Raw genomic sequence first — 13,185 nt, 5'->3', positions numbered from 1 at the left:
CACAGGTCTTTGAACTACATAGAATAGCAAGCTGTAACAGTTCCTAGTCACATAACATGAAAGCACTACTGAGCCTTTGGTTTGAATTTCTTCACCTCCATAAGCAACAAGTTTTGCACAACTAACTACACTGAGTTGTTCATTAGTTCTCACATTAGCAAATATGTCTGCTGACATAACATTACACTTTGAGCCAGTGACCTCTTTAAGCTTGATGGTTTTAGAGTATCTGGACAGTGCAACACTCTTCATTCTTTGCTAACAAATTTACTGCATCAACCTTTTCACAAATTACTGATATACCATCTACAAGAAAGTAGAATTGCAGCTCTCTATATGATCAACTTGCTTTTTTAAATGACCCTTCTTTACAACTGTGTGAGGTTTGCTTGATTTGCAAAACTTTTGAAAAATGGTTCCATTTTTTACACTTGTGGCATTGCTGACCAAATCCTAAGCATTTTTCTCTTTTTGACTCATGATTAACACCACAATTGTGACAGTTAACAATAAAGCTGGATTTGGGTTTTGCTAACTCACCCTTCTACTGCATTGAGCATGTCCTTTTCTTAGAACTTGCTAAAAACTATGGGGGCTTCCAGGAAAACCTGCAGGGGTAGCAGGTACCATGTGCTTAGGTCGGCTTCTGCTAACCACGTGCTGCATGCTGTCTACATTTGCTCTGGAGTCTGCTGAAACCATTTTCTTATTACTTGCAAGCATGCTTGTGTGCCTTTCCATAACTTCATGGATTTGACAAGTCTCAATAGCTTTGCTCAGCATTAAATCACTGTCACAAAGCAAAGTCCTTCTCACAGCAGCACTATTAAGACCACACACAAGCCTGTCCTTTATCAACTCATCTTTTAAGTCACCAAACTGACATGTTTTAGCAATGTTTCTCAAGTCAGTAATGTAAGTTGCAAGAGTTTCCCCTGGTTTTTGATCTCTTGTGTAAAACAAATGCCTGTCTAATGTAATATTTGTCTGGGGTTACACATTCACTGAACTTGCATTTCAAAACTCAGGGTCTTCCCTTGATTCAGGCTGTAGGACAATATGATGGTTTTCACCTTCTCCCTCATATACTGCTGGTGCATATGCAAATCAATGCTCTCTTTCAATGGCCTCTGTCCCAGCTAGATTTAGCAAAGCACAGTTGCATGCATCTTTATCAGAATAAGCTGCTGGTATAAAAATATCATACTCTTGCTCAGATATTCTCCAGTTCTCTGCAATATTCTGATCAAACACCAATGGTGTTTGTTTTCGAAATCCATCTGTCATATTAACACATACCAGTGGAGCCTTTTGCAAGTATGCATGAACACACTCACATATGCATAAGCCAGAAATTTATGCCAGTATTTATAAGTATGGCCAATAGCACAACAAGCCTCTAAATAACTGAACTTTGTGAAATAAGTCTCTCTGGCATTGTAATACTCCGGAAATCACTGCACTGTAAGAAATAACATCTTATCAGTGTAAGAAATATTTCAGATAACTGCGCTTTGCGAACAACCAGTACACAGCACAATGAAAGTTTCCCCAAATGGCAGTACTTTCCTAAATAATCCTTTACACTGCAAGAAATACTCTACAATTTATGAATAGACACACTCAGCAGAAGAAACTTTTTGAAATGGTTGCATTTTGACTGCAGTTCATGAAATAGTTGCACTTTGCACCCAAACTCTTCAGAATAAATGCACAGTAATAAGCACACACTGTAAGCACTTTTACACAAGTCGAGATACTTCAAATAACTCTATATACGCTATTCAGGGCTTTAATTAATGTGAAATAGTAGTTTATTCCAAAACACAGTACTTTGTCAAAAAAAACATGCAGTCACCTTGCTTTATTTATGCTTAATGTGCCCTTTTTGCCCTTATTATAGTTGTTTTGCTCATTTAATCTTTTTCCATGCCCATTATACTTTTCTTGTGCTCATTTTACTCTAAGCATGCATGTTTTACTTTAAACATGCTCAATTTGCAATTCCAAGGTAATTCCAAACCTCTTTTGTGCTTTACTGATAATTGTTTTATCAAATATCTTAATTTTAAACATCTTGTTTAATTAATGAACCTTTTGTGTATCTCGCTTGTTTAATAATGCAGTTTGTGCCCCTGTAATGATCTGTTATACTTTTTTATAAAATAAACCATTTGCACACGTCTTCATTAACTTTGGTTCATTTCTAGCCCTTTTTGTGCTTGTTTCTCTTCTTCACTGTCATCTCTGCACCTCGTAGTTCTGAAAAGCAGTCTCTGGAAACCCAGTTCTGAAACCATGTTGCTCTTCCAGTCAGGATGAAGTAAACAAGTCTTTGTGGGTTCTGTTCAAGCAGGTTTATTATGTAAAAACATCAGAAGTGAGGCTTAATCATTTTAACTTAGATAAACGTATAAACAAATTAGCTATTACATTCATACATGCTCATTCTCTCACTGCACTCTCAAAATGGCACTGAAGCTAGCACATGCTTGCTATTTATATGCACATGCCAACCTTGAACTGCTTCTTAAGGGTACTGCACACACACTCGCTATTCTACAGTAACTTTTAGAATTTATATCTTCAGTATTTTTCACAGACTGATTTGAGCAGATTTTCATTTATATATACACAAACAATGTGATTCATACTTGACAAATAAAAAAAAACACCATTGCAGCATGCACATGCAGCTACTTTGATGACATTTCAAACCAGCCAGTAGGATTCTATTTCAGAATAGGTTCTGTTACCATAGATCTTTTTTTGCCTCCTCACTATTGTGGATTGATTAATCCTCATCCTTTTTATTACCTTTTGTCGTAGAATACCACCCCAAGAAGACTGTGACCTCCTCCTCACTACTGCCTCCTTCACTGTTGTGGATTGATTAATCCTCATCCTTTTTATTACCTTTTGTCGTAGTATACCACCCCAAGAAGACTGTGACCTCCTCCTCACTACTGCCTCCTTCACTGTTGTGGATTGATTAATCCTCATCCTTTTTATTACCTTTTGTCGTAGTATACCACCCCAAGAAGACTGTGACCTCCTCCTCACTACTGCCTCCTTCACTATTGTGGATTGATTAATCCTCATCCTTTTTATTACCTTTTGTCGTAGTATACCACCCCAAGAAGACTGTGACCTCCTCCTCACTACTGCCTCCTTCACTATTGTGGATTGATTAATCCTCATCCTTTTTATTACCTTTTGTCGTAGTATACCACCCCAAGAAGACTGTGACCTCCTCCTCACTACTGCCTCCTTCACTATTGTGGATTGATTAATCCTCATCCTTTTTATTACCTTTTGTCGTAGTATACCACCCCAAGAAGGCTGTGACCTCAGACAACTCTATTCTAGTCATAGGAAGACTACATTTTGTCAGGTAACATTATGACATTTGATGTATCGAGTATTTTTAAGCAAAGCATTGTATTGTTGATGTTTAAACATACAAGCTGTTGCTTTATTGCAGAGATTTTTTAACACAGCCTCCAAGGTCAGGTGGTGTAGAACAAAGGGAAAATATGAATTTCTTTTTCTGAAACTTTCACTTTTTTTCAAAGTTTGGGTGATACCCAGACATAGTAGATTTAGAGATCAGGGGTGTGAGGCCATAGCACAAAGGTTATGCTACCCAGGGATGCATGATCCTCCTATAAAATTAATGTTTATTTGTGTGCAGCATTAGAATATGAAACATTATGTGTTATAGTGTTAGGATTAAATGTTTTAGTTATGATATTTTGAGTAGCTATTATGTGAGACTCATTTCTTTATTATAGATGACAATTCACCATGCCAACCACTAATAATGTTAGATACAGGAATGTTGTTAATTACATCTTTTGTATCTTGAAATAATCAAGTTATCTGTATGCCGAGATTCAAAGATGTCTTTGATAGAATCTGCTTTCAAAAGCAGCTATAAAACCTGCAAGACCATTTGAAATAAGGACAAGTTTGGTCTAGCAATACAGTTTTCAGCAAGATGTTAATTCCTCACTTTTGTTATAAAGGCATATTTATTGTTTTCATTTACTGTTACCAATTCAAATAAATAGACACCTATGTTATTATTATGTACATTGAACTGACAGCACAGAAAGATTCTTATTTATTGTTGAGTATCATCTTTATGTGGAAGTGAATATTTTTCAGGTGTCTGCCCGAATGGTCTCATGGTTCAATGTGACTAACTGGTTAACATCCAACTCAAAAAAGTAAAGTAGTAATTCCAAATATTTAAAACCACAAGAAAAACACTACTAGAATGGCAGCACAAGGCGACTGAGTATGATTTTAGAGCTTTTGTTCTTCTTTAATTATACACAGAACTTCATCAGCAATAATTAAAAAGATGTATTAAAGCCATTTAAAACATAGGTTTTTAAATCATGTGACTTCAATTGACCAACCATATTACAGGAACAATGTACGACTGAACTACTTGTGAATGAATTTTCATAATCAAATGATTCAAGAACCAGTCAGCTTACACCCTCATATTAAAGTACTGGAAAAACTAAACCAGTTTCACAATATAAACATAATTTATCATAAAAGTTTTTTTAAATATTAGTTTACAAATATTTTCATGTAAAATATATAAAGAGAATATATATATATATATATATATATATATATATATATATATATATATATATATATATAACTAGTATCTCTGTGCTAGCAGGAAACATTTAAGGTTAATGCATTCATTTAACCTCGGTTGAATATCAGCACATAACTGCATTTGCCATTCAGCTTCACGGCATTCAAGACGAGCATTATGATTTCCAATAAAGCTATTCAAATCTACCTCATCTAACAAAAAAAAAATAATTTTCTAAAATCAGTGCAGGAAGTAGCATGCTTCACTAAAGCATTATTTGCATCTTTTTTTCCTAATTACCAATACATACTCATAAATTAATCTATTTAATTTTTGCAAGGTCTTATATATATAATAACTAGGGCATGTTTCACAGCATGCTATATATACAACACCACATGAATCACAACAAAATCTTTCCTTGGCAACAATGGTCTTAGCCACGTCAATATAAATACTAGAACAATTAACCATAAAACAGTAATGCTTACATTTACCGCATTTAAAAGTACAAGAAGTGATGATAGTAATGCTGCTTGAATTTTTGGATCTCTCCAGTATATTTCTAACATTCACTGACTTTTTATGTATAAATGAAGGATTATTGTATAAAATATCAGCCATTTCTTTGTTGCCTAATATTATTTTTCAATTATTACTGATGATATTTTTATTAACAGGCATATCAATAGTGATGGGTAATGGGAATGCTCCCCTGTATTCTGGTGTAAATATATTACAGGAGTAAATAGGACCACCATTATGACGTATATTGGTGTTAAGGGTAGTGGATCTCAGGATAGATTTTGGTTTATTATGTCTATGTGTGAATACTTATTCTATTACAGTGAGTAATAAATGTGGGGGATAATTTCAAGTCAAAAATGAATCATTCAGATGTTCTATTTCTGCATGGAACATCTTATCATCACGTTAGCCTGTCAATTCTAATAAACTGCCCCTTTATGATACCACTCTTTGTATGAAAGGGATGCAGGCTTCTATAATGTAAATAATTGTTAATATTTTTTTTTCTTATAAACTCTGCTATTTACTTCACCACTAGACTCTATACTCAAAGTGATATCCAAAACATTGATTTTACTTCCCATACAGCTGATGGTAAAAAAAAAAAACTAAATGAAAACTCCAGCCAAGCTAGAACTTCCAATGAGTGACCTCCCAAACCTCCTGTACAAGAGGCACATGAGATATATGCAAATGACCCTTATGAACATCAGATATTTCAGCTATATGACGATTAAAATTACTTCAAATGTAAAAGTCATGGGCAATCAGAATGGCCATATAGCTGAAACACCTGATGTTCATAAGGGTCATTTGCATATATCCCATGTGCCTCTGTTACAGGAGGTTTGGAAGTTCTAGCTTGACTGGACTTTTCATTTAGTTTTTCTGAATATTTTTTCAGTGTAACCTTCTAACTCTTTGTTTTAATTTGTTATTTGGGATATTTTGCAGTCACCCTAATGATAATGGACATCAGCTGAGTATAACAACCCTGTGTTTCTTATGCTTAGTTAAACAATCTGCTTATGCTATGCTGATGATGTCAAAATAAGGCTGAAATATGCGTATCCATTGCTAGTGGGGTTTGGCTTTTTTGGCCTGCTATTGTCCATTAAAACGACTTCAAATGTAATTCATGGGCAATCAGAATCACCATATAGCTGAAACACCTGATGTTCATAAGGGTTATTTGCATATATCCCATGTGTCTCTGTTACAGGAGGTTTGGGAGGTCGCTCATTGGAAGTTCTAGCTTGGCTGGACTTTTCATTTAGTTTTTGTAAAATCTTGGTGTACAACCTAAATTTTCTGAGGTCTTTACCACATATATCATAAAAGGCCTGAAGTGTACTACATAAAGTGGGATTGTAAGAATTTATACTGGGAATCTTCCTATTAGTGCTGTTGAAACAGGGAATGTCTTTCAATAGATATTTTAAATTTAACTTCTGAATATAAAGTTTTAAATCCATGGGTACCTAAGTAAGATTAGTTGTTTGAGTAGGTATAAAGGCAAAGCCTTTGGATAAAACAGACACATGGTGCTCATCAAGTGTTAGTCGACTAAGATTGACTAAACTTCTAGTATCAGTTAGTTTCTCCTTTTCCCCTTTCCTTTCTCACTTCCCTGACTCTTTGCTTTTGTTTGTCATGGAGGAATCCTTGTTGATGGAGGGGGATTCAGGATAAAAGGAGTAGGGGGAAACACTGGTGACTGTGATTAAATGAAAAAGCCACTTGAGCTTATTCCTAATTATTTGTTGATTGCTTGTTTATGGTATTGTTAATAGAATAAACTTTGGTAACAGTATTATCCTGTAGATAATTTTTCTGACCATGAAATGCAGTTTTCTTTTTTGAAAGCTATGCTATGTCTGAACTGTAGGCTTCTGCATCACTCAGTAACTTCTTGTTTTTTTTTTTTTTTGTTTGTTTGTTTTTTTAAATAATGGACACCAGTCTGCTTGTTTTTGTACTGATACCATAATACAGGCTACTAAATTGAGAGAACTAAACATTACTTTTGATGGATCATTCAAAACTGAAATATTGCTTTCCAAAACTTTGATCTTGTTTTTATATTCATCAACCAAAAGTCTCATCATTGTAATCCTTGTAAACAGCTTGACCAAGACATTGAAATGTTTGTCACATGGTAAAACATCATTAGGAGAAAAGATGCCAATAATGCTTTAGCGAAAGCATGATGTGTCCTGTAGTGATTTTAGAAAATGTATTTTTTTTGTGTTAGATAAGGTAAATTGTAATAGTTTTATTGGAAATCATAATGTTCTTCTTTGAATCCCTGAAGCCAAATGGCAGATACGGCTATCTGCTAATATTAAACCAGTGTTATATGAATGCATTAATCCTTAATGTTTCCTGCTAGCACACGGATATTAGTTACATATTTTTCTTTTATATATTTTACATGTAAATATTTATAAAACGGTATTTAAAAAAAACATTTATGACAAATTATGTTTATATTGTGAAAGTGGTTTAGTCTCTTTAGGAGTTTAATACTAGGGTGCAAGATGATTGGTTATTCAATCATTTGATTACAAAAAGAACATTCATTTATATGTAGTTCATTCCTAAATTGTTCATTTAATATGGTTTGTCAATTGAAGTCACATGATTTGAAAACTCAAGTTTTAAATGGTCTTAATACATGTTTATAATTATTTCTGATGAAGTCGTGTGTGTCTGTAATTAAAGAAGAATTCAAGCTCTAAAATCAGACTCAGTCTCCTTGTGATGTCATTCTAGTAGTGCTTTTCTTGTGGTTTTAAATGACCGGTCAATGCATTTAAAATATAAAATAAGCAAATAAATAAATAAAATTAAGCAGCAGGAATATTTGTTGTAAAAGTACAGGTGTGGACAGTGGTTTATCACAGGATCTCTACTGAAGCATGTGTAACATTTCAGTCTAAATTGGAGGGAGAATGATATAACGATGATAAAAGCATACGTTAGAAATAGCACTTAAGAGAAGAAGGGATATACATGCAATGATTTTGATATCTTGTTAAGGTAGACACATGGAGAACAGCTTAGATGAAATGGTTTGCAAGCAAATAAGAATACTCTTCAATTTTATTTATCCTACAAGGAACTATACATTAGGACAGGCAGAAACTGACGTAAGAAAAGAGAGAAAGATTCTACATACTAAACTTGTACCTGCCTTGAAAGTACTCTGAATGTCACAGAAAGGTAATAAGAAAAGGGAACAAGCTTTTTGGATGTAGTGATATGAATTTGTTGTGGTGGGGTGATGAATTAAGGAAGGCATATTTACTTATGCTATATAACAGGATACTAGTAATAACATACTCAGAGTTATGTGTACAATTCTGCAAAATTAATGTGCAAAATATAAATGGATGTAGAATACTGGAGACGATTCATAAAATATTTATCAGGTTGAAAGGAAGGATCTGAAATTATGTTCAATATGTCCAATAGACTGTAATTGCTTAGTGTGCCTAACCTGATGGATGAGAAATGAAGACAGTGCAGAGTAATAAATGTTAGTGAAAGGTGCTTACATGAAAAAGGCATCATGTGAAGGCAGGAACAGCCATTAGTGTAAAATTAAATTGAGGAGTGCTTAGACTATACCTCAGGAGATATCTCAATATAGAGAGTGCAGTGCATATGTAGAATATTTTCCCTGGCGGTTGTGTTGAACTGCAAAAGTAAAGAAATATTTAGGGAGAATGAGACTGACAATGCAAGGCTGTTGGGAAACTATAATTAAAGCCCTGTATAAAAGAAAAATTCCACTAATAATAAAATGATTCAGCACTTCATCACTGGATATATGTCCATGTTTACACACATAAAAACACTGACTCACACACGTAAATGCACTCAGATATGTTCTCATTAACAAACACTCATGAACACATGCATACATACATACATATGTACATGCAGACAGGTAATAGTAAACCAAAACTAGTACTAATTGAGTCCTAGTACCGCTTGGAAAGGGAGATCAAAATCAGAATGAACTATTGTGTTATAAAGCACATGGAAAAAGTGTCACTGGGGAGGAGGTATCATACCTATGTCAGTAAGAGAAGATGGAATAAACTGAAGCACAGAGCATTACCCTCCCCAAATTCCCAGCATGACGGTAGCCAAAGTGCTTGTGGATATGTGTATGTAAGCTGCTGCATCCTGTGACATTTCTAAAGTCATCACACAGAAAGTGACTGATAAGCCTAACCATGTATGGTGCTGTACCTTCCAGCATGAAGAACAAGCCTAAAGCAGACCCTTCAATGGAAGTAGTGTGCAGAAACAGGACACCTGAAGAAACATCCACATGAGTCAGTGAGTGATAGCTAGTTTGATAATGATTAATTAAAGAAAGACAGTTCCTTACCCATTAGGCCTATTGTGAACACAGCCTTGTCATGATGGTGATGCTCACCAAAGAATCCAACTTAAGTGATCTGAGTCGTCAGAGTTCTTCTGGATGTGTGAGGCTTTTCTCACCAAGACTTGAATATCTCAGCAGATCTGTATAATTTATGCACTGCATTAAAGTCTCTAAATTGTAGAATTCTGCCTCCCATTTATATTATAGCAATATGAAACTCTGACACCCCATAGAAAACCCAGCCAAATCAGGATAGACCTGCAAATGAAACAGGTTTTTACTGATATGGAATGCACGACTGTTAACACTCTGAAGAAGTACTTTCCTAGGATATAAATAAAAGGGCAAGTTTTCCCCTATACACTGTGTTGAAAAGGTGGAAATCCTAGGGTGTAAACCATTCCACAAAGTCAGTACCATCCTTCCAGATACTCGAGAATGAGCTAGTAGCTGTAACCTTTATGCTGTCTATGGAACTGGATTTGTATATAAGGTTGTAAAATGTAGATTTCCAGATCATGCAAAATCACTGATGCAGTGGCTCTAAGTAAATTACATATGCATCCAGTATAATAAATATAACACTAGGGAGTCCAAAACAACAAAGGTTCCTGCAGAATGTCTCCTACCATAGGTAGTTACTAGGCTTGCATTCCAAGGCACCATTGCTAAGCCTAGCCGAAATTCCCAATTGCTTGCTAAGCAGTGACTAGTTAAGTGAATTGCTCACGGTCACGCAGCAGGCAATTGGCTTTTGGGGAAATCAAATACTGTTCCACAGAAACTACAGCTCACAGTTTTAACCCTCTGCTCCAACTGCCAGGTAAGAAATCAATCCTGTACCTTCTATCTAGGAGGAAATCACCTGAACAATTATGCCAACCCTCAACCCAAACTTTGAGAGCATCTTTCAGCAGGTACCATGCAGAAACAGTGCAACTGAAACATGGCACAGTCTCCTGAGACAGAAACAGGTGTTTTTTCCCTGAAATGCTGTAACTAACACACAATGAACAAGTATATATTAATGACACCAGAGAAAACATACTGTGAGACACAGGTTTGACTCCCTGGAGAAAAATCAAATGGATGATATATATATATATATATATATATATATATACATACACATATGAGAGAGAGCTAAACAAAAAGATGGTGATACTGATTGCTTTGGGTTGTCTGGTCTAACTCCAATCAATGTGCAGCTGTCTGGCTGTGCAAGAAGGTTCCCTGCAATACACCTAGATGTCTTCATTAGGATGCCTGCACTGCAAGAGGATCGAACTTGTGTGGTCCTTCTAAAATGCGTATCCGATTGAGGACATATTACCAAACAGCACCTGAATTAGCATAGCTGTAACTGAATTTAAGTGTAACTGAATTAACAAAGGCTATTGAAGATGGAATCAGGCTCTCAGGGATCTTGATTGCTAAAGGCTATACTTTCCTCTGCAAAAATATTCTAGACAAAACAATTTGTATTTGTCTAGCAGTAGTCACTGGGTACCAGTGACTCTTACTGCCTCTCTTTATTCCCATATCACATCTACTAACAAGCTTTATTGTAATTCCCACCCGCATACACCATAAATACACAAGTAAATTAAGAATAGGTGTCTAGTGCAATCTATAGCTTGACTTTTCATTTTACAGCCAGCACTTCATTGCTCGATATTATCACTGTGATCAAGACCAGACTTGCATATTCAGTAGCTTTAACCGTGAATGCCATATGGTTACTAAAGTAAAATCATAAACATACTGTAAATCAATCTGAGAAGCAATGCGACTAAAAAGAAACAAAAGATGATGCTGTATTTTATTCTATCTCTTTCAAAAATATTCACATTCTTGCCTTAAAATCTTGTTGCGTACTTGACATAGATGTTTTATCAGTTTGCTGTGTACAAATTAAACTTTGTACCTTAAAAGAAATACACAATAAACGGTATTGTGAAAAAGCTGCTTCTTTTCAAATGCAAGAAATCAGAGAAAGAAGTAACTGATATTTTCCTTGCTATGCAGTGCTGCAAAATACATGCCCAGCAGGACATCTGCACACAAAATAGTGCATACACAGAACTATTGATATTCTACAGGGCCCCTCAGTTCAATATTTCATTAGATTCAGCAGGAGCTACAATCTGCAGGATATGATAAAACCGTCATGCACTCTACTGTACTGTTTTTTTTTTTTGTGCTCACTTAGACTTATACTGATGGAATTAGAATAAATTATATAAATTCTTGAGGGAGAGAACTTCATAAATACTATATATTTCTCTAGTAGAACCTATAACTACAGAAAATTATACAGAGAATGCTATCCACACGCCTACATTTGACAATAAGAGACTAATTTATGTGGTTCAATGCAAACATTTTTTGCCTGTTTCAAGTATCCATTTTAGTGATAACAGTTACATTCCAAAAGAATCTAAGAGCACATTCATTACTTCCTACTATTGCATTCCAGTACCACATTGCTACTGTTATATGACACTAAACTGTTATCACAGTACTATAACATCCACTGTAAGGACTGCCATATCCTTCTGTGAAGAATGTATCTTGCTGCATTCAATGTCTCACATGACAGGAACGTTTCAGATGATTATACAGGCCTGACATCACTTCATATTTTTACAGAATAACCAGATGTGGTTAAGTAATACTTTTCCAACTGTCATGGTTTCAGTTTTCTCTGTTCATTCATTATATTGGGCCAGGATTTCACTAAGCCTAATGTTTGCTAAACATGATCTGAAATTACTCATCTCAAAGGAAAATAGTCATCTGATAATCCATTTTCCCTTAACTCCACTGATAATCGATTGATATACTATGGCAACTGATTCTGTTTTGCTATCTGTAATGAATGCACAAATATTCACAAGTAAAAACATAATTTTGATATGAAACTCTGTGTAAAGCAAATGTTTACATATCCCACTTCTTAATATAAAGCAGCAATTCTTTACAGAACATTTAGACACCACCGTTTTCTTCTTGCAGAAAGTGAGTACAATATATTTGCTCGGTCAGAATTTAATTAAGCTGAACTCTAAGGTTACCTCTATAAAAATGTGTGGCAAAGTGCCAACACATATGAGTATAATTTCTTGAATGGAGTTAGTCATTATTAGTTCTGAAGTACAAAAGACATAGGGGGAATTCAATAAAGCCTACACAATATGTTTTTTTTTGTGTACGCATCACAGCACGATGCATAATCAAGCGCAAAAGATTTTAGGTTCAGTAAGCTCCGCTTAGCAGCACGCAAGCATGCACAAACAAGGAAAGTTCTGCGCAATGCAAATGACTTAATACGTTGTTGACTTTTATGCAAATTATGCAGGTGGAGCGATCCAGCATGCATAATGGAATCTGTGTAGAGCCTGTGTCTGTGTCCATAGTGTAAACAGAAATTTTCCGTGTACAGGAGTGCCCACGGAAAGAAGGGGATATAAACGTCCACAAATATGGACATAACTTCTCTGAAATGGTGCAATCTCATACAGTGATGTGTGAAAAATGCATTGTTGATATATGAAAATGCAAGGGAATATGTAAAAATATTTTTTAATGACTTCTGCATGTTTGCGCTGTGTACAACAGTGCGCAAATA

Source organism: Protopterus annectens, chromosome 2.part1, assembly GCF_019279795.1.
Source record: "Protopterus annectens isolate FY-2018-M chromosome 2.part1, PAN1.0, whole genome shotgun sequence".
NCBI classification, from domain to species: Eukaryota; Metazoa; Chordata; order Ceratodontiformes; family Protopteridae; genus Protopterus; species Protopterus annectens.
Note: the sequence above shows the minus strand (reverse complement) of the source record.